This window comes from Eulemur rufifrons, chromosome 2 (assembly GCF_041146395.1).
Source record: "Eulemur rufifrons isolate Redbay chromosome 2, OSU_ERuf_1, whole genome shotgun sequence".
Classification (NCBI taxonomy): Eukaryota; Metazoa; Chordata; class Mammalia; order Primates; family Lemuridae; genus Eulemur; species Eulemur rufifrons.
The window spans coordinates 39,199,665-39,223,838 of NC_090984.1; the positions used below are offsets into that span (position 1 = coordinate 39,199,665).

Sequence of the window (24,174 nt, forward strand, 5' to 3'; positions counted from 1 at the left end):
ATGTGATTCCTCCTTATTCTTCTGCACAACCCTCCTAATTTATTCTAGGGTTCCCTCCCTCTATTCTATGTCATACCATCTTGGTTTTTTCCTTTAAAACTTGTACCAAAGTTTATAACATGTATATGTTATGTATTGACTATGTATTGTTTTCTACCCTCACCAGGAGTAAGGGCTCTTGTTTTGTTAATCACTGTGGATCCAGTATCTTGCACTATTTTGCATATAATAGGGCTCGAGAAATATTTATTGAACGCAGAATGAGAGAATAAATAATGAAAGAACATAATTGAAGCATAGGAATTTATTTGTAGGTCAGCTTTTTAGTCTAGACTAGTAGTTGTCAAGGTTTTTGTTCTCTGGCCCCTTTAGATGATTAAAAGTGATTGAGACCCCCTCATAACTTTTTAAAAAATATAGATTATAGCTATTAATATTTATCATATTAGAAATTAAGAGTTTAACATTAAAATCATTTACGTTTAACATAGATAACCTAATTTTATAAAAATTTTAAAAACAAGTAAGTGAGCAGATTGGCATTTTTTAATGATTTTGCAAATCCTTTTAATGACAGCTTAATAGAAGAATTTTCTTATCTGCTTCTGCAGTCAGTCTGTTGTCATATTACATATCATGTAGCTTCTGGAAAACTCCACTGTACTCTCATGAGTGAATGCAAATGAAAAAGGCTGATGACAGTCTAGTGTTATTATAAAAACATCTCCTGAAAGAGTGTGACTCTATACTTTGACAACTACTGGTTTAGATAGATCATCATGCGTTCATTGAGTGGAAGCGGCACATACTATTTCTAGACAGGTCATTTACAAGTTGGGTGGGAAGCAGGGTAGTATCAGGTAGGGAGGCAATGGTCAAGAGAACCAGGTTCCAATCAAAGGTCTAAACACAACATACAGCATTACCTATACATATTTGTTCAACTTCCATGGTCTTAGTTTCTTCCTCTGTAAAATAGGGGTGATTGTACCTGCTGATTACTTTATGATGATGATGCATAAGATAAGGCAGATGTAAAGTGATTGGAATAGAATTTAGCAGAGACAAACAAATGGCAGTGGTCACTTCTTCCCACCATCCCTTTTTCCAGCCCTGTCTCACACAAAAATAATAGATGCAGGATTTTCTCTTTATGTGACTTCTTCCCTGGTGGATTTAGTGTTTCATTATGCCCTCAGGGCTAGAGGAAGAGTATTGGATTAATTAATGGTTTTATAATGGTCTCTAATTTGGTTGGAAAATGTGTAAATAGGTGAGAGAATCCCTGCTATGATTTTTGGAAAATCTATTTTCCATAAAAATCAGTTATTCATGTAATATGAAAAAAAAAGTCACAATCTGTTTCGTATTGATTCTCTATTCATTGGAAAAGGAGAGATTAAGTGGCTGTTTCAGCAATTTAGCTGCCCTGGTAACAGCTCTGCAGCAGCAAGAACGTCCTTTCTAATAAGATGTTCCCTATATAGAGTCAGAGATTAATGTCATGACTGTTTCCTTGTTTCATAGCCCTATAACATTACTGTCCTGCATTGCAAAATCTTACTACTGATACAATTGAGAGGCTCATAATATGTGACACATCTATAAATCACAGGATTTTGTAGTGCAAATGAGAGCTTCAATGTTTCAAAGAACAAGACTTATTGTTTCTTCATGTATTTAATAGACTAGAAAATAAAGACAACAGTTGTGCTGATGACCAAATCCTCACAGTGGCAAGATTGTAAATGGGATGTATTTCCAAATTGTTTGACTCTCATAATAATCTTCAATAATTTCTGACCTCAGTAATATTCCTGAAGGTATTTATAACAGAGGAAGAGGGTTAGCAAGTATTATGCTCCTACTCCCTATACGCACATATCCACACTCACCTCCCCACCCATATGAGAGAGAATTTAAAGACCTTAGGACAATGGGTAGTTATCCTGCCATTTATCATGCTTTCAATAATTAGATGTTTCATCTCTACTTATTATAGAATGGGAGTTCTCAAACTTAAGCATGCATCAGAATCACCTGGAGGGTTTGTTAAAATACAGATTTCTGGGCACCAACCCCAGAATTTCTGGTTCTATAGGTTTGGGGTGGAGCCCTAGAATTTGCCTTTCTTACAAATTCACGAGTCCAGGGACTGCCCTTTGAGAAGTAAGCATCATAGGAGCCTCACGGAGATCATAGTTTCAGATAGTGCTTTAGGCTCAGATATGTCATATTTCAAATATTTATCTACTGTATGACCTAGGACAGTTTTATTTCTCTAAACTTTAGTTTTTTCCTCTGAAAAACGGGAATAACATATCATAAGGCTGTTGCAAGTGTTATATAGGATAAAGAGTTTAAACACTGTGCTTTGACTAGAGTGTTCTGTAGTTCTTCTGTTTTTTTAAAGAATTCTCTGCAATTCAAGCTTGGGCTTAATGTCTGCAGCATGGATATTATATGTTGATGATTAAAAATATATCTCTAAGACTTAGGTACCTAATCAGCAGGTAGAAATTCTGACAGTGCAGTGATTTATTTGCACCGTTGCAAAATACCATTGCATAAATCAGACTCATTTATTTTCTCAGTGACACGGAGGGCACATTACTTATTGCATATTTTTTGTTTTCCAACCAAAATTATAATATTAGCTTTTCCACAGACCTTACAATATTCTGGCTCAAATTGAATCTTGTAAATGCCTTAGTAGTTATCAAATAGATCAAATTTTCTCTGTATATGTGTTTTAGAATATCTCACCAATAGTACCTTGTCTGGCTTTCATGCTGTCATCAGTAGTAGGAAGAGAGGACCTTGGGGCTCCAGATAGTCTTATCAAGACCTTCTCCTTCCCTTCTCATCAACACTCACCACTTCCCTGTCATATCCTGCTTAAAGACTAATGCTATTGTGCCCGTGATCTTTGTTTCTGTTTATTACTCTGTGAACCCCAAGTCTTCCAAGTCATCCCCCATCATCCAAATTCATCCTTCATCCTCATAAAGGTCTTTAGTTTTTGTAAAATCTTCCTCCCTTCCCTACTCTCTAAATCTTCCAGTGAACACTTTGGGGCTCAGTGTTGATTATCAGCAAAATGCTCTACATCGTTAACCTATTCGCTAAACATTCTTTTACCTTCTTGCTCTCTGAAACTTGATTCTCTCTAAAGAAACAGCTTCCCATGAAGCTGTCTTACAAAGCGAATGTTTTTTCCTTCTGCACTCTTTTGTCCTGGGCCTGGAGATAGACGGATACTGTCTTGACCCCTTTCAGATCATTCTCCTTATTCTCCTTAAAAATACCCAGGTTTAAAGTTTGAAGTTGAAGCTATCATGCTATGCCTTTATTACTCCACCTTGTCACAGGCATCTAAAGATCCCCAGGTCTTTTTCTCTTCTTGACATTCCTTTAACCTCTGAGGACCTAACAAATTCTCTTTTTCAACACATACATACATATATGTAATATGTATATAAAACATGTGTGTGTATATATAAATTTCATTGTGCACTTAACTGACACCTCAATTCCTTGACCTCTTGTCCTCCAGTGATCATCTTTTTATCTTTTTTTACTCCGTCTCAGGCACACATTTCTAAGTGTTGTGACCTAGACGTTGGCATTGTCAGTAATCACATTCCTCCGTTAGCTTCATTTTAAGCATTACACTATCCAGACACCACTCCTGTTTTTCCAGCTCAGTCCTTTGACTGCCCTGACCCCAAGGATTCTTAAATCCTACCAGAATCTACAATCCATTGATTTTACTACCTTGACAGTATTTCTCACACATCATTTGCCTTCATTTCTACTTTCATGTAGAGTCCTTGCCCAATTGTTATAACCCCCTTGCATATGCCTCTTTCTCCCTACATTGTGTTTGTCTAGAAAAAAACTCAAACCTGGCTAAGTCCAATTCTTTTTCTGTTCCACAGAGCTACAAAAAAAAAAAAAAAAAAAAAAAATGTTGACTGCTTTTGTATCTATTTATATGGCTTTTACTCTTGTTATTGACGAAATGTCTGTGCCTCTTTTGAAAGCCAACCCCTTTGTTTTTACACTGGAGCTCATCCCCTCTCAAGGACATGACTCTAGTAATTTTCCTGCTTCTTCCTGTCTTGCATCATCAATTTCACCACTTTATTGGATTATTCAAATGAGCTGTAATATTTTATATTAAAAATAAAACTTGCTCAGTCTCACATTCCTCTCCAGCTTGTTCCATTTCTCTGGGCTGCTTTGAGCAAAGCTCCTGAAAAGAGTTGCCTGTGCTTGTTGTCTTTCTATATATAGTTCTCTGTTTTCCATTCTTGCTTGAACTCACCTGAGTCAGAAAAGTTTTAAGTTATTGCCATACTGTCAAATCCAGTGGTCAATTTCTAGTCCTTGTTTTATCTAACTTATCATTTGATCACTTGTTCACTTTATTTTCTTTTAAAGTCTTCTTTTACAACCTCTGGGGTTCCTATTCGTCTTAGTCTTTTTGGACTGCTATAACAAACTACCATATAGCGGGTGGCTTACATACAACAGAAATTTATTTCTCACAGCTCTGGAGGCTGTGACGTACAAGATCCAGGTGTAAGCAGATTTGGTGTCTGGTGAGAGTTTGCTTCCTCAGAGACAGCTGTCTTCTCACTGTAACCTCTCATGGCAGAAGAGGCAAATGAGCGATCTGGAATCTCTTATATAAGGGCACTAATCCCATCTATGAGGGCTCTGTCCTTTTGACCCAGTCACCTTCCAGAGGCTCCACTTCTAATACCATCATCTGGTAGAGGGGATAAGATTTAAACATAAATTTGGGGAATGCAAACATTCAGACCATAGCACTACTTCACTGACAGTTAAATTGTGGTTTGCTTTTTCCTTCTTTCCAAGATCTATGAATATTGCAGTATTCCAGGATTCAATCATCAGACCCCTACTATTTTGTTTCCACATTCACTAAGTTATTTTATGCAACATAAAGACTTTAAATATTGTCAATCAGCTTATGACTTCCAAATTTATGCCTCTACCTTTACCCAGAATACAGACACATGTATTTTGTGACCTATTCAATCCTCCCTGCAAATGTCTCATAGCCATTAAAATTTATTAGCTCTAAAAAGGAACCTGGCCATACCATATCTAGTTTGTTCCACCTTGTCTTTCACATCTCAGCTGGCACCTTCATCCTTCCACTTGATTAAGCCAAAAACTGTAAAGTCATCCATCATCATCATGATCCTGTCAGTGCTATCTTTAAAACAAAAACCCTTCTAGAATATGATTTCATTTCACCATAATTATGCCAATGCTTAGTTCAAACACCATCATCTCTTACCTGTGCTGTTGCAATGGCCTCATTACTGGTCTCCTGGCTTCCTTGTGCCGTACACCCTGCTATTTATTTTCGACATGTCAACCTGGGTAAGACTTTAACAATGTAAGTCAGATCATGTCACTTCTCTGTTCAAAATTTCTCAGTGGCTTCCTATGCTTCAGGGTAAATGTCCAAATCTTGGTAATAACTCATAAGACCCCAAACATTGTGGTTCCACTATTTCCACTCTAACTTCATTTAGAACACATATTTTCTGGCTTCTCTGCTATTCCCCAAACGTTGCAGGTATGCTTCTACCTCATGACCTTTCCACTTGTTTTTTCTCTGCCTTGGATACTTTTTCCCCAGATATCCTCATAGCTTACATTTGCAATACCTTTAGGATTTTTCTGAAATGCCACCTTATCTTGCTGACAATAATGTCCATCCTTGCCTGTTCCTCCCCATCCTCTTTACCGTATCTTGTTTTTTTCTGTTGCCCTTGTCACCATGCAATAAAATGTGTTTTGTATTAATCTGTGTTTACTTACTGGCTGCCTCTCTTAATAAGAATGCAAATTGCATGAAAGCTAGAACTTTGAGTTTACCACTATATACCCAATACCTTGAACTGTACTTGGTACGTAGTAGTTATCTAAGTAATATTTGTTAAATGTTTTGAATTAAATTAATTAACCTCACATTAGCACTAAAAGATAACTTGGATATTAACCATGTAAGCTATAATTAGTTTTTATTTTATGTATGATTATTTTAAAAATAGATTTTGGTTACAGAATCTTAATTGCCAGATTGTAGTATGCATTTAAAATTCTCTAGGTCAGTGATGATAATAAATATGATGATAATGATTAAAACATTAGTAATAACATTTCTTTACAGTTTTAAAAATTTAGTTCAATTATGAGTGGGGAAAAACAACAGCAACAGAAAAGTAAGCAAAACTTTTCTGTCTCTGGTGATTTTCTCATTTAAGTGAAAAAGATTTAACATGAACACACACCCATAGACCAATCAATGGAACAGAATAGAGAATCCAGATTAAATCAACTTATTAATAGGCACCTGATTTTTGACAAAGGCACCAAGAACATATATTTGGGAAAGGACAGTTTCATCAATAAATGGTGCTGGGAAGACTGGATATCCATCTGCCAAAGAATGAAACTAAACCCGTATCTCTCAGTTAACAATAAAATAGACAAAAATCAACTCAAAGGAATTAAATAAAGACTTACATATAGGGCCCGAAACTATAAAAACACTAGAAGAAAGCATAGGAGAAATGCTTTAGGACATTGGTCTAGGCAAAGATTTTATGGGTAAGACTTCAAAAGCATAGGCAACAATAACAAAAATAGACAAATGGGACTATATTAAACTGAAAAACTTCTGCACAACAAAGTAAACAATAAACAGTAAAGAGACAACCTGTAGAATGGGAAAAAATATTTGCAAAGTATTCATATGACAAAGGACTAATATTCAGAATATTCAAGGAACTAAAACAGATCAACAGCAAAAAAACTAAATAATCTCATTAAAAAGTAGGCAAGGGATGTGAATATATGTGTCTAAAAAATAATACATACAAATGGCCAACAGCTATATGAAAAAACGCTCAACATAACTATTCATTAGAAAAATGTAAAATCAAAACCACAAAGAAATATATCATCTCCCCCCAGTTAGACTGGCCATCATCAAAAAGACACAAAATGACAAATGCTGCCAAGGATGTGGAGAAGAGGGAACTCTTATAAATGGCTGGTGGGAATGTAAATTAGTAAAGCGATTATGATAAACAGTATGGAGGTTTCTTAAAACACTAAATATAGAACTACCATGCAACCCAGCAATCTCACTACTTACCCAAAGGAAAGAAAATCAGTATATAGAAGAGACACCTGCACCCCAGTGGTTATAACAGGATTATTCACGACAGCCGAGATATGGAATAAACCTAAATGGCCATCAACAAATGAATAGTATATATACATAATAGAATACTATTTAGCCATAAAAAGAATGAAATTCTGTCATTTGTGGCAACTTGAATGAACCTGGAGGACATTATGGAAAGTGACATAAGTCTGTCATAGAAAGATAAATAGCACATGTTCTCACTCGTGGGCAATAAAAAAGTTTGAGCTCACAGAAGTAAAAAGGATTATAGTTATTAGAGGATGGGAAGGATAAAGAGAGGTTGACTAATGGATACACAGTTATAAGGAATATGTTCTTAGTGTTCTGTGGCACTGTAGGGTGAATATGGTTAACAATATTTAGTGTGTATTTTCAGAAAGCTAGAAGGGAGGATTTTTAATGTTTACAACAGAAAAAAATGAATGTTTTCATTAATATATATGCTAACTATACTGATTTGATCATTACACATTATATACATATATCAAAATATCACTCTATATCCCATAATTAAGTACAATTATTACATGCCAACTAAAAATAGGAAAAAATAAAATATGAATAAAATAAAAAATCAAGTTTGAATTATGAAATTGTATTTTATCAGTTTAATATTTAAAATGAAAATTTGCGTATCTGTAACTGGTCCTTATTCTTACGTTGGAGTGAAAGTTTCTTAACACTTCTAAATCTCTTATGAGTAATAAATTCATAATCTATTTTCTGTAGCACACAGAATATTAAGAACTATATTATTTCAATATAAAGTAATGTAGATATTTTCTCTAAGGAGTGACGACTGGGGATTAATTAAACATAGCGACCATTTGATAAATACGGTTCCAGTGGGGACCGAAAGTGACTGATTATTTGCCAAAAAAAAAAAAAAAAAAAAAAAATGAGGTGAAAAGAAGACATGGTAAAGATACGTTTAGAGAGAGGGAAAAAAATAAAGTCTAGAGCTTGACAAGGAGTAGGATATGGTAAATACCCCAGATATCTGGAATTTAAAAAGGCTATATCCTAGGAATAGTAAACTAGTAGTAAATAAGCCCTCACAGGACTGAAACCCAGCTTCACATCCTTTCAATTCCTGATTGAATTAAAATCATCTTGGATTATGCTGTCTCTAGCAAAAGCAAAACCTCTCTGGAAGAAAATAACCTATATCATGTTGAGTCTCATATTATCTCTACTAATATTAATTTACAATGTATAGCATTCAATAAGGAATAATCTTGTATAACAGAAGACAAGATGGGACTGAAAATTGTGAAACAGTGGGTAATTCAAACATGCCATATAAAATAAGGAATTTTTTGAACAATTTTGCATACAAATGAAAGACATAAAAAATCAAATGAAAATTCTAGTACTGAAAACTAACAAGGTAATAATGAATGTGCTTAACTGGCAGTTAGATACAACTGAAGAGAGAATTGATGAAATAGGAAGTAAATCAAAAGAAAAAAATCCACAAATGTATTTATCCAGGAATTCAAAATACAGGAAAGAACATAAACACAATGTAGTTAAAAACTCTAACATATGTGAAATTAAAGAATCAGAAAGAGAAGTGAATAGAGCAGAAGCCGTATGTAAAGAAAAAAATGATCAAGAATAGGGAAAACAGAGAAAAGCCCTGAGACCACAGATTTAAGCTCCAAGTACATTAAATCAAAAGAAAATTTAATTTTGAAGCATTGATAGTAACAATGCTGAAAAAGAGAAAAATCTTTAAATTGGCTATAGAAACAAACAAAAACCTCCAAAGGAGCAGCAATAAGAATGACAGTGGACTTTGGAAGAGATGGAAATCATAAGAAAATGAAATATCTTGAAGCTAGTGAAAGAAAATAACTGCTAACTTAGAATTCTATAGAATTTAATACTCAATTAAAATGCAAACAGAGTTGATTGAACTCAGGAAACTAGTAGAAGAAGAAAAATAAATTTATTTAAGAAATGAAGATTAAATTATGAGTGTCTGAAGAGAAGTACAAACATCAGATGGAATAAAAATAAGATACAGACATAAAAAAGGGTCATAGAAAAAGCAGTTGAATTGGAAAACAAAGGATTTTCAACATATGTATAATTGGTTTCCTTAAAGATAGAAAAACCAAACAATGGAACAAAACCGATATTTAAAACTGTAATGAAAAAATTCACAGAAATAAAAACAATCTTCATCTTACATTGAAAATGCTTACCTGGTACTTGGGAAAATTGATCTGGAATAATCAATTCCAAAACATACCACAGTAAAAAATTTTAAATATAAAAAATAAAGTAATCTGGGTCTCTAGGTAAAAAGATGAATGACACATACAAAGGCTAGAACATTAGACTGGCATCACACTTTCCCAAAACAATATATAATGCAAGGCATTTCAAGAAACTTAAGGAAACCAATAATATTATATGTGAACCAATGACTGTATAAATCAAATGAGATAACTGCTATAAAGATAAAATACAGGATGGTATAGGAGCATCTTTGGGTCACTGTTCACTGATCTAACGTCTTGGTGATAACTGCTTAGATGGGGAAGGAAATAATTCAAGCCAGGTAGACCCCATAGACATATGCTGGTTCTTCTTTTTTCCTTTTTTGTTTGGCCTCTTCCTCTTTCCCCTGTCTCGCTACCCCATTTTCTATCTTCTTCATCCTCTCTTTCATCTCTCTCCATCTTCCTTCTCCTTTCTTCTCTGCTCTGTGACTATGGGTTTGGCCCTGTACTCCTCATTACTTGCTTTCTGGCTTCCAGATATGTTGGGAGTATGGGGGACAGAGGTCTTGATAGTTCTTCCCTCACGCTCATTCTGCATTGTCACTATGGTTCTTACAATTGTTGTGTTTAATTATAGCTCTTGTTGGAAAACCCCATCCCCTAAAACTTCCTTTTCTAGCTCCCTCAAGCCTGGGTGATAAAGGCCTCCTCTTGTTGCTTGATCTTGGGTTTCTCAATCTCCCCTATTGGTTTCTTTAATTTTTGCCCCAATCTCCGTAAATAGTCCCTTAATTAAATTCTGCTAGAAAGTGAGAGCTACATTTGGGAATGATACCAATTGGATATCAGACTGAGGTGTGGGTGGGGAGAGGGGATGGGTGTATGCCTACATGATGAGTGCGTTGTGCACCATCTGAGGAACGGTCACGCTTGAAGGTGCTGACTCGGGGAGATGGGATGTGAAGGAAGGGGATGGGGGTATAACTACACGATGAGTGTGATGCGCACTGTCAGGGGAATGGGCACTCTTGAAGCTCTGACTCGGGGGGATGGACGGTACATGGGCAACGTATGTCACCTGAACTTTTGTAACCCCATAATAAGCTGAAATAAAAATAAATAAATAAAATGAAAAAAATAACAAAAGTACACACACACACAAAAGTGAGAGCTAAGTAAGCCTTCTTTTTTCTTTTTCTTTTTTTTTGCAATTGTTATTATGTATTTCAATATTTGTCTCCTTTCTGTCTTCATTCTGGATTTGGTGAAATACAGAGTGTAAAAACTTAGAATCTTTAAGAACTGATTTCATAGCAAGTGAGTAAATTAAGCACTCATCGGAATTGCTTGCTAGGGGCTGTGTGCAGAGCTGGGGACACAGTCATCTTTTTTTTTAAAATATATTTTTATTTCAAGATATTATGAGGATACAAACATTTTGGTTACATTTTATGTCTTTGCCTCACCCAAGCGAGGATTGGAGGCATGCCCTTCCCCTCTACAATGCTCACCACATCCATTAGTTGTTGGGATCCTGACTGATACAAAGTGCTTCTCTATTAATTTGGAATTAGAACCAAGATTTGAGCCTCAGCTCCAGATTTAATTTCTTGAACAGGGACTATGTGAAAATTGCATTGTTGTTATACACCCACCTGACACCATATAAATGAACCCAGAAAAGAGAAAGCTGATGTACAAAAGCAAAACAAAACATATATGCAGAGACAAGATACAGAAGGCAAAAATCACCTGAGTTCTTACTGTTTCCAGGCATTAGCTGACTCTGGTGTCTCTGAAGGTCAGCTACATGCCTGCACTTGTCCAATGAGACACATCAGTAACAGCCCAAACTGGTTTTATTTTTAGGTGCCATGAAATCTTTCTTTTGTGCTTGAATTTATTCTTGTTCATTAAAAATATTTAAAATTGTATTGATAGAGTCCTCGATGTTCTTCTATTAATAGTTTCACTTAGAATAAAAAGTTAAATTATATAAAGTTATTTTGAAAGATAGTGTGGGAGGATATAAACCAATTGTTAATTTTAATAGTATTTTTCCTCTGGGTATAGGACGATAGCAGGATATATTTTATGTATTATCTTAATTTATTGAAAACAATCATAGCATAAGAAGATTAATATATATCACTTAAAATTTTTCAGTTAATCTATAAGTATACGTAAACTATACTTTCAGTTTGGTTCAAAGATGTTTATTGGAAGAAGAGAGAATATAATTTTACTTAGTTGACAGATAAAAAAGAGCAAATAGCAAAAACGAATGAATATATTTTACATTTCAAAATGAATAAAAAATACATTAATCCATTATATTATGTTACAATATGGCACATATGAAATGCATATATTCCCTACTCATTTGAAGTTTTCCCATGTCTTCAATATTTATGGTAATTTTTTATTGGTAATGATGCGTGTTTTAAAGCATTTTCTACCTAAATGGTCATGCTACAACTAGCCTCGTGAATCATAGCTTAAATGAGCCAAGGGAAGAAGTTTCATCTGTTGTAATTATGGAAAGAGAATTAAGCAAATGTATTTTTTAAATTATGCACATTTACAGACTGTCTTAATGGGTTGTTATAAATCTGCAAATGACTAGCTGTGGAAACTTCACGGTAGTTGGTGTGGTAGAGGGAGATACTGCACTAGGATCAGAGAACTGGCTTCTCTTCTGAGTCTGTCGTCAGCACATGGACTTCAGTTGTCCAACAATACCTTTGAGAATAATGACTCCCCTACTTGTCTTACCCACTGATTTCAATATTCTTTGTGGTTAGTAGATGTGTAAGTACATTAACATGCATGAAGTTCCTTGCATACAAGTTGTTATTATCATCATGTTTAGCTTAGGATGCAAAAACTATCAACCAGGGAAGTTTAGTTCTATGTAGTCTTTTAATATCACATATTTATACTGAGCTTTATCATACTAAAGGGCTTTCACATGCATAATTTTATTTGATTCTTGCAAAAGGTCTGGTGAGTGGTGCAGCAGGAATCATTCCCTCACCTCAATTTTTTTCAATATGATGAAACTGAGGTTCAGAAGTTTTTATTACAATTGCAAAAATAATACTAATATGTGGTATTTTTGGAGAATTTACCAAGTGCTGGGCATTGTAGTATGGTTAGATGATTTGTTAATAGTCATCTAATTGTGATTCCTGGATGTATAACTGAATCTGATGATAAGTCAAGGTCTATATACTATGCCATTGTGATTTTGGAATTTATATTTTTTATGTTTGTTAGATCTGTTCACCCAGGAGCATTTAGATTCACATTTTGATTGCAACATGAGTTTTGTTCTTCTTAAGTTTTATTGTAGAAGCAGCAGTTATATTTGTATTATATTGGTAAAGAGTGTGAAGGGAGAACTAAAGAAACCAACATCAGATCAGCAAAGACATATTGGGGAGGGTGTTATTCTCTTTCTTGTGCTTATTCGGCTGTGAGTAACATGAGATTGGGATACCTGACTATCTGAGGACCTCAAATCTTCTACCATTGTTACTTCCTGTGATAACCTTTTTAATTAAGAGAAATAAATAATAGCCTAATTCCTGGGAATAAATATTTGTTTTTCAAACTTTCAATGGGGAAAAAGGAATAGATACGAAATCTTAGGGAACTTCAAAGTATTGGGAGACAAAACAGCCCAATTTAAGATAAATAGATAAAAGCAATATATTAATATCTCATGTTAGTGTCGGTCTTTACCATGTACCCTGTACGAATTCATAGTATTATTTGATTCTTGTAGGTACAGTGGAAATAATAATTCCTCTGTGTGTGATGAGAATACTTTGATGGTGGTTTAGGTTTTGGATGGATGCCTTGGCTATAGATATCCTTAGTGTAGTGGTTTTCTCAGTTGCTATTTATTTGCAGGCTGTAGCAGTGGTGAGCTATGTGTGTGGCAGATTTTCTGTCTCTCTTTGATGAGGGAAAATGTAGGTCTTTGAAATCCTTTCTCTTTCCCCAGCCCTGTGTTCTTCTTAATAGTGTGAATTGTTTGGCACACCATGCCCAGTTTCATCTCTGAGACAGTGAGTGGTGCTTATGGGTAAGATCTACCATACCCTAAATGATTGAGTCAGTAAATGTTGTAAAGGGCTGTGCAAATTAACCTCTCTGTCAGTAGGTGGTACTCACTGGAAGGAACAAGCTGCAGTGTTGTTTTGGGACCTGTGACTAACTCTAGCCCCTCAGCCCAAGGACTTGAATGCCTCCAGGTGGTGGCAATCAACTTCCCTGAAACTTCCAGTGAGTTCTTATTCTCCATCACAGCAGAGGCAGGTTCGGGAGTGAGGCTCAGTGGTGTTGAGTTGAGTTGAGTCTGCCTTCAGATTTCACAAAAGCTGGTATGGTAGCTGTTTCAACAGGAATCTGTAGAACCAAACTCATAAACTGGGGATTTGTATTTAAAGCGGTCAACTTAACTTTAGAGGATAGAAGATTCAGTCAAAGAGAATGCCTATGTAGACTACTTCCTGAGAAAATACATGTACTCTTTTAGTGAAATATTCACCTAAAGACAGCCCAGTAGCAAGCCTTTTGTACTAATATTGTTACTAGGAATTGGATTTCCTCTGTGGGCAACTGATTGTAGCTGGACTCCGGTATCCAAGATCCAGGCCTTGTGCAGGCATCTAAAGATTGGTTCTACAGAGCTCATCAGAAGGATTTAGCTATGGCCATAACCTTTCTGCTAAAATTGCTTGTCTGTGTAGTAAAAGAATGTAATATTTACCTTGGAATAATTGAATTGATGAATAACTAGATTAATCAAAATTACCTATATCAATTAAAGATTCTAGTTAAAGAATATAACCAGTGATTATATTGCATGTTTTCTTTCCTAAATTTTTGTATTCTTTTAAAATTAAAAAATATATCTACTTTTGAGAATGTATGCATATATGTGTACTTTCATTTAGTATTTCACAAAAAAGGTTATGATGTGCTGTTGAAACAGTGTAGCAAGTATATGCTGAGATGTTAGAAATATCTGTTCTTTCATATAACTATATAACAAGGCTCCCATAATTATGTCATTCACTCTAATGCTTGTTTTGTCAAAATTTCAGCAATGTATCTATGCATCCTTTGAAAGTACTGTCTGCTAAAGATATGCATTCTTATAACTACATTGTGTTAGTGTGTTGTTTCAGCTATTTTTACTGCTTCAGGTAGAACAAGTACTACTCCCAAAACAAAGTCCCCTTTTTGGCTTGCATTGTGAAATCATAAATCTAAAAAGAGGTTTCTTATCTTTTTATTGCATTAAGTAAAATTTTGTTGTGTACTGGATTGAGAATCATATGACTTGCTATATAACATTGTAGAGATTTGTGTTTAGATTCCGGGTGATTAATTTCTCAGTGTTTGTTAGGCATAATGGCTTTATACAATTGGTAGATAAAATGTCAAGGCAAAATGTATACTTAGGACAAAATTCACTCTTAACAATAGTAGATATAAATATAGATCCTTATTTGAAATAATCTTCATAAATCACAATTTTTGGAACCACTTTTTGTCAGATGTGTTTATATTATATTTTTGTAACCTCAAAGCTGACAAAGAGGTCGTATTTAGAGTAGGAAAAGTGCTAGCTCTGCTTTTATTTGTTGCTCACTTGTGCTTTCATATTGGCATTATATCTAAACTGATTTTATTTCTTTTGCAGAGAATTTTTTTGAAGCTCATTCCTTTTTGGGAGTGTAAGTTTTGTCAAAAATACATAACATAAACTGAAAATCCATTTAACTAGCCTTACCTACAATAAAATATGTTGCAATATACTGAAAACCAACACAGCAAGGGTGCCACTCTAATCTCTGTAGGGAAAATTTCTTTCCTCCTTGAGGTGGCAAGTGATGGAAATGCGATATTTAGCACAGAGATGTGGTGTTCATCCATATATTAAGTATGATATAGTTCAGTATTCTTGTCATACAAGAATAACTTTAAATAAAATTTCTGATGTTTTCTTATCATGCTATAGTGTGTCATCTTGACTGTCTCCCAGGATATGAGATAATTCAGTTTTAGACATGCCTGGTCTAGACAACTTGGTGTGGGAAAGACCAGTAGCAAATGCATTGACCTCCAATGTATTGGTTGTTGATCTTAAGGTTCCTAAGGCTGTTCGGAGTGGCCTGTCTTGTAATGCATCAACATATCCATCAAGACACAGAGCCTTCAGAAGACATAACTATATCCTTGTTACAAGTTATGAATATTCTCTGAAAGGGGGATGTGTGATTTGTAGGAAATTCCTTTACCCCTAATTTGTCACCCCTGGTTTCAATTTTATAGTAGATTTGCTCCTTCATGTCAGCAGGAGGCATGTGTCCCTCAGTGCATAGCAATCATCCTCTACACATTACCAACCTTATTTTACTAACTCCATTCTATTATCAGTATTGATGGAAGGATATTTTTCTTTTTTATTTCAAAATACTGAGGGAATACAAATGTTTTTGGTTGCATGGATTGCTTTTGTAATGCTTGAGTCACAGCTTCAAGAGTGCCCATCATACAATAGTGTTCATTATACCTGTTAGCTAGGTTTTCAGCTGTCCCCTTCTCCCCTCTGCCCACTTCTCCCCTCTGCCCACTTCTCCCTGTTTGGTTTCTGCTGAGTTTTACTTTCCTCTGTGTACATGTGTGCTCATCAGTTAGTTCCAATTTAATAATAAATACATGTGGTATTTGTTTTTCCATTCTTTAGATACTTCACTTAGGATAATGGTCATTCAAATTATTCCAAAAGGTATTAATTCATCCTTTTTATGGCTGAGTAGTACTCCATGGTATACATATACTACACCACATAAACAGAAGCAAAAACAAAGGTGACATGATCATCTCAATAGATTCAGAAAAAGCATTCAAAAAACCCAGCACCCTTTCATGATAAAAACCCTCAGCAAACTAGGCATAGAAGGAATATATCTCAAAATTGTAAAAGCCATATATGACAAACCTATAGTCAATGTCATATTAAATGGGGAAAAGTTGAAACCATTCCCACGAAGAGCTGGAACAAGACAAGGTGCCCACTTTCACCACTTCTATTCAACATAGTTCTGGAAGTCTTAGAGCAATCAGACAAAGGAAAGAATTAAAGGGTATCAAAATTGGGAAAGAAGAGGTCAAACTATCACTTTTGCTGATGATATGATCTTATATCTAGAAAACCTTAAGGACTCTACCAAGAGACTCCTGGAATTGATAAATAAATTCAGCAAAGTCTCACATTACAAAATCAGTGTACATAAATCAGGAACATTTCTATATAGCAATAACAGTCAAGCTGAGAGTCAAATCAAAGACTCAGTAACATTCATAATAGTTACAAAGAAAATAAAATATACCTAGGAATATACTTAACAGAGGAGGTGAAAGATCTTTACAAAGAGAACCATGAAACACTGAGGAAAGAAATCACAGATGACACAAACAAATGGAAAAACATAATCATGCACATGGATCAGTAAAATCAACATTATTACAATGTCCATACTACCCAAAGTGGCTTACATATTCGAAGCAATCCCCACCAAAATACCAATGGCATATTTCACAGATCTAGGAAAAATAATCCTGTGCTTCATTTGGAATCAGAAAAGAGTCTGAATAGCCAAGCAATCTTAAGCAAAAAGAACAAATCTGGAGGCATCACATCAGCAAACTTCAAACTATATTACAAGACTATAGTAACCAAATAGTATGATATTAGCACAAAAATAGAGACAGAGACCTATGGAACAGAACAGAGAATCCAGATGTAAAACCATCCTCATACAGCCAACTGATCTTTGATAAAGCAGATGACAATACACAATGGGGAAAAGAAGTCCTATTAAATAAATGGTGCTGGGAAAATTGGATAGCCACATGCAGAAGAATGAAACAGGATCCATACCTCCCACCACTCACAAAAACTAATTCAAAATCGATAAAAGACTTAAATGTAAGGCATGAAACTATATAAGAATTCTAGAAGAAAATACAGGAAAAACTCTTCTAGATATCAGCCTAGGAGAAGAATTTATGACTAAGATCCCAATGGTAGTTATAGTAAGAAAAAGAAAAATAAATGGGACTTGAGTAAGTTAAGCTGTATATATATATATGTGTATATATATATATACACGTATATATATATATATATATATATAATGTTTTCTATGTCAGATCAGTTTGGGTATAAAAATGAAACCACCTACACCCAACCCAAAACCATATTTTTCCTGGTTACGTCCCTACTTACTCAGCATAAGTTTGATTATTCTCTGAAAAACTTCTAGCAGCCTCTAGAATGTGAAACATCGTGGCTACTTCTTAACAATAGCTGTTTTCATTATCTGCTGGTTTCTTAGTTTTGATGATAGCTGTTCCTCTGTTATACCCTTCAAAGATTGAAAACAGACATAGTGAGGAGACTACTGTAATCTGCTCTGTGTGGGGGAGCTTCCCTTCCTCTTTTAGGTGGCACAATGCTGGAAATGTGATAGTTGACACACAGATGTGGTGTTGATACATATATGAAATGAAATATAGTTCTATCAAGTGTTGAAGTAGTTGCTTTTGCTATCTTCCAGACAAAGTTGTCCATGTCCAGTGTCCAAACAGCTGGTTTCTGAAATGAAGGCACTGAACCTGCATATTCTCATTGCAAAGGGCTCTGCTACTGCAGTTGCTTCTACCTACTAGTATCATCACTGGGGCTGCAAATGATTGATGAAGAGAGGATGGTTGTGTCTCCATGTCAAGCATCTTTGTATTTTACTTTGGGGACTATAGCAACACAGTGTCCGAACCCAAGTTGATGTTCATAAAATATTTATTGAGTAAATAAATTTTTTGGCAAGATACTACATTATCGGTCTCAAGGACTCTGTGCTTCTATTTGTAGAACTTATCAATATTATAATTAATTGGATTTATATGTATTATTTATTTTATGGTAGATACCCCTCCCCTAAACTACTGCCCTCTTAAATATTAATAAACATCTTCAGTCTAGAGACCAAAGGCTATGCCAGTACCACCGATGCCCTTGACTCTAGGTGTCATGAGGGTATTTTACATTTTTAGTTTAAACTGCTCTTTTATTGTAGCCTTTGAAAAAGGAACTCTAAGGGAGGCTGGGCAAATGGATGACTGTAGTGTGACAAATTCTGTAGGTGTGCTGGCCATAAGCACATACATGGCAGACTATCACACAAGGAGTGTATCTTATGTAGACCCTCACTGCTGCACTCTGAAGTCCCAGGCTGTGTTTGCAGTGAGGCCACACCTCCTTCAGGACATTCTTGCCCAGTGACTACAGAAGGCAGACCAGTTTCTGGGAGTCACTGAACTCTTTTGGCCAACTTCCTGAAGGCTTTACTGAAGCTTTCTCTAGAATGCATCCACCCAACTTTCTCTTAGTCTCTTCACTCCAGATTATGGTGGTCTAATGGCTGTCCAGTCTTACCTGTCTACCTCATTATTTCTTTTTTTTTTTTTTTTTTTTTTTTTTTTTTTTATTTAATTTTACAGAATCAAAGAGTCTAACAGTATATCTTGTTAGATACAGTATGTCCTCATAATGTATACATTATTTCTTGTACAATGATATGAAATAATATGGGAAATATTCATGATAAATTATTAAGTGAACAGTGCAAGTTAAAAACAATAGTTTCATATTTTTTTCCCCACCCCCCCTTTCCCGAGTCAGCACCTTCAAGTGTTACCACTCCCAAAACGGTGCGCAATGCACTCATTGTGTAGGCATACCCCCATTCCCTCCCCCACCCCCCACCTCAGTCTGATGTCCAATTGGTGTCGTTCCCAGATTTGTATTTAGGTGATGATCAAGGAAACCAATTTTCTGGTGAGTACATGTGATGCTTGTTTTTCCATTCTTGGGATACTTCACTTAATATAATGGGTTCCAACTCTCTCCAGGAGAACCATAGAGATGTTGTATCTTCATCATTCCTTATAGCTGAGTAGTATTCCATGGTATACATATACCACAGTTTACTAATCCAATCATGTATTGATGGGCATTTGGGTTGTTTCCACATCTTTGCTATTGTGAATTGTGCTGCTATAAACATTTGGGTACACGTGCCTTTGTTACAGAATGACCTTTTTTCCTTTGGGTATATGCCCAGTAATGGGATTGCTGGGTCAAATGGCAGGTCTACTTGAATCTGTTTAAGATACCTCCATAATGCTTTCCACAGAGGTTGCACTAGTTTGCAGTCCCACCAGCAGTGTATTAGTGTTCCTGTCTCTCCACACCCACGCCAACATGTGTTGTTTTGGGTTTTTTTGATAAAGGCCATTCTCACTGGGGTTAAGTGATATCTCATTGTGGTTTTGATTTGCATTTCCCTGATGATTAGAGATGTTGAACACTTTTTCATATGTTTGTTAGCCATTTTTATATCTTCTTTTGAAAAATTTCTATTCATGTCCTTTGCCCACTTTTTGATAGGGTTGCTTGATTTTTTCTTGCTGATTTTCCTGAGTTCTAAATAGATTCTTGTTATCAGTCCTTTATCTGATGTGTAGTATGCAAAAATTTTTTCCCATTCTGTAGGTGGTCTGTTTATTCTCTGGACTGTTTCTTTGGCTGTGCAGAAGCTTTTTAATTTAATCATGTCCCATTCATTTATTTTTGTTGCTGCTGTGATTGCCTTGGGGGTCTTCTTCATAAATTCTTTGCCTAGGCCAATGTCTGTAAGAGTCTTTCCTACATTTTCTTCTAGAATTCTGATTGTATCACGCCTAAGGTTTAAGTCTGTTATCCACCGTGATTTGATTTTTGTGAGAGGTGAAAGCTGTGGGTCCTGTTTCAGTCTTCTACAAGTGGCTAACCAATTCTCCCAGCACCATTTGTTGAATAGGGATTCTTGTCCCCAGAGTATATTCTTTCCCGCTTTGTCGAAAATTAGGTGACTATATGAGGATGGTTCTATATTTGGATTTTCTGTTGTGTTCCACTGGTCTGTGTCCCTGCACTTGTGCCAATACCAGGCTGTTTTAAGAACCACGGCCTTGTAGTATAGTTTGAGGTCTGGCAAATTAATACCTCCCATTTTGTTTTTGTTGCTTAAAATTGCTTTTGCTATATGGGGTCTTCTTTGATTCCATACAAAGTGTATAATTATTTTCTCTATGTCTGTAAAGAATGATGTTGGTAATTTAATAGGGATTGCATTGAATCTGTAGATCACTTTGGGTAGTATAGACATTTTAACAATGTTGATTCTTCCGATCCACGAGCATGGTATATTTTTCCATCTATTTGCAAGTTCTGCTATTTCTTTTCTCAGTGTTTCATAGTTTTCCTTATAGAGGTCCTTTACCTCTTTAGTTAGATATATACCTAGATATTTTATTTTCTTTGTTGCTATTTTGAAGGGTATTGAGTCTTTAATTTGGTTTTCCGATTGACTGTTATTGGCATATATAAATGCCTCTGATTTGTGTATATTAATTTTGTAGCCTGAGACTTTGCTGTATTCGTTAATCAATTCCAGGAGTCTCTTGGTTGAATCCTGGGGGTTTTCCAGATATAACATCATATCATCAGCAAAAAGTGAGAGTTTGATCTCTTCCTTCCCTATTTGGACTCCCTTGATTCTGCTCTCTTGCCTGATAGCTCTCGCAAGGACTTCCAATACTATGTTGAAAAGTAATGGAGACAATGGGCAGCCCTGTCTGGTTCCAGTTCTAAGTGGGAGTGCTTTCAGTTTTTCCCCATTCAGTATGATGTTGGCTGTGGGTTTGTCATATATGGCTTGTATCATTTTTAGGTAGGTTCCATCAATGCCTATTTTGTTAAGCGTTTTTATCATAAAAGGGTGTTGAATTTTGTCAAATGCTTTTTCTGCATCTAATGAGAGTATCATATGGTTTTTGTTTTTGCTTCTATTTATGTGGTGAATTACATTTATAGATTTACGTATGTTGAACCACCCCTGCATCTCGGGGATGAAGCCCACTTGGTCGTGGTGGATTACTTTTTTGATAAGTACTTGGATTCGATTTGCTAGTATTTTATTGAAAATTTTTGCATCTATATTCATGAGGGAAATTGGTCTGTAGTTCTCTATTTTTGTTGTGTCTTTTCCAGGTTTTGGTATTAATGTTATATTGGCTTGGTAGAACGTGTTAGGGAGAACTCCATCCTTCTCAATATTGGAGAATAGTTTATGTAGGATGGGCACCAGTTCTTCTTTGTATGTATGGTAAAATTCAGGTGTGAACCCATCTGGACCAGGGCTTTTCTTTTTGGGAAGGTTTTTTATTGCTGTTTCGATTTCAGTTCTTGATATTGGTCTGTTCAGGTACTCTATTTCTTCCTGGTTGAGCCTGGGAAGACTATGTGTTTCTAAAAATTTGTCCATTTCCTCCACATTCTCCAGTTTGTGTGCATAAAGATTTTTGTAGAATTCATAGATGATATCTTGTATCTCTGTAGCATCGGTTGTGATTTCTCCTTTCATGTTCCTAATGGAGGTTATTAGAGATTTTACTTTTGTGCTCTTGGTTAGTCTAGCCAGAGGTGTGTCTATTTTGTTTATCTTTTCAAAGAACCAACTTTTTGTTTTATTAATTTCCCTTATAGTTTCTTTGTTGTCCTTTTCATTTAGTTCTGATTTGATCTTAGTAATTTCTCGCCTTCTGCTGGGTTTGGGATCGTTCTGTTCTTCTTTCTCCAGTTCTTTGAGTCTATTCGTTAGGTTGTCTATTTGCATGTTTTCTGTCTTTTTGATATGGGCATTTATGGATATGAATTTTCCTCTCAGGACTGCTTTAGCTGCATCCCATAGATTTTGATAAGTTGTATCTCTATTGTCATTTAATTCAAAGAAATTTTTGATTTCCATCTTGATTTCTTCTTTTATAGAATAATTATTCAGGAGAAGGTTATTTAGCTTCCATGACTTTGAGTAAGAGTGAGGGTTTCTGTTTGTGATCATTGTTACTTTTATTCCGCTGTGATCTGAGAAGATGCATGGTATAATTTCTATTTTTTTGAATTTTTTAAGACATGATTTATGTCCTAGGACATGGTCAATCTTAGAGAATGTCCTGTGAGCTGATGAGAAGAATGTATATTCTGTGGACTTTGGGTAGAATGTCCTATAGATGTCAGCCATGCCCATTTGTTCTAGCATTCTATTGAGGTCCATTATGTCTTTGTTTATTTTCTGTTTAGAGGATCTGTCCTGTACTGTCAGTGGGGTGTTAAAGTCTCCAGCTATTACAGTATTGTTATCTATCATTTGGTTGAGATCTAGTAGGGTTTGCTTTATGAATCTAGGTGCACCTAGGTTGGGTGCATATATATTGAGTATAGTCATGGCTTCTTGATGAATTGTGCCTTTAATCAGTATGTAGTAGCCATCTTTGTCTTTTATTATTTTTGTTGGTTTGAAAGCTAAGTTATTGGAAATTAAGATTGCCACACCAGCTTTCTTTTGGTTACCATTTGCTTGAAATATCGATTTCCATCCTTTTATTTTCAGTCTAAATGCATCTTTGCAGGTTAGGTGAGTTTCTTGAAGACAGCAGATACTTGGATTGTATTTTTTTATCCATTGGGCCAGTCTATGTCTCTTGAGCGGGGAGTTCAAGCCATTCACATTTATTGAGAAAACTGATAAGTGAGACAGTTTTTTGTTCAGCTTGTTGGGTAGAACTTCATTGTGATGTTTTCTCTCCTGGGCCATTGTGGTATCTGGAATTTCATCTTTAGCTCTTGAGTAGTTTTACATTCGTGGATCTTTCTTGTGCTGATCTGTGTGTAATTCTCCTTTGAGTACTTCTTGGAGGGCTGGTCTTGTCTTGGTGAATTCCCTCAACCTTTGTTTATCTGAGAATGTCTTGATTTCTCCTTCGTATAGAAAACTTAGCTTAGCTGGGTACAAGATTCTAGGCTGGGCATTATTCTGTTTCAGAAGCGTGAAAAAATATGGAACGCTTCACGAATTTGCGTGTCATCCTTGCGCAGGGGCCATGCTAATCTTCTCTGTATCGTTCCAATTTTAGTATATGTGCTGCCGAAGCGAGCACTCATTATTTCTTTTCACAAATAAAACCCTTGCATGTTTAATTCCATCTTTGTGTTTGCTTCTTGGAAGACCCTGATTAAAACATTACAGTAATCAGAGTCTTTCTTTTCACGGTGGTCTACTGCACTTGATCAGATGTGTGTGCCTCAGCTATCACCTTTTAGGATGGTTTCTTTTTTCCCCATGAGGCTTCTCGGTCCTTTATGTACATAAACCTCTGAAGTGCTTTTCTTCACATTTCTCTGTACTTGCCTAGGATGTACATGACCTGGGTATAGACTGGGACTATAAATGTAAAAGCACAGACTTCTATGATTGCTGATGAGACCATCAAAGAAGACAGAAGACAATTTATCTTGGACCATTTTATGTATAGAGGGGAAAGGTGTGTGCAGAACTGTGCTAAGTGCTAATAACACATTAGAGCTGGGGGATTTAAGAAATCATATATTTAAACCTTGCCATAAATTATTACTGGTAAAGATAATGTACTTTTTTTGTAATGCTTTGCATTTTCACATTTATTGCTGTGCGTAGATGTAGGCAGTTTTGTGAG

General features: G+C 35.5%; 1 non-coding gene across 1 annotated transcript; it reads right to left on the bottom strand.

Annotated features, from left to right (window-relative positions):
• Nucleotides 1–23,512: 23,512 nt before the first annotated feature.
• LOC138380985 (U6 spliceosomal RNA) lies at nucleotides 23,513–23,619 on the bottom strand. Its single transcript, XR_011232943.1, has one exon. It is a non-coding gene; the product is annotated as a U6 spliceosomal RNA (small nuclear RNA).
• Between the last annotated feature and the right edge of the window lie 555 nt (nucleotides 23,620–24,174).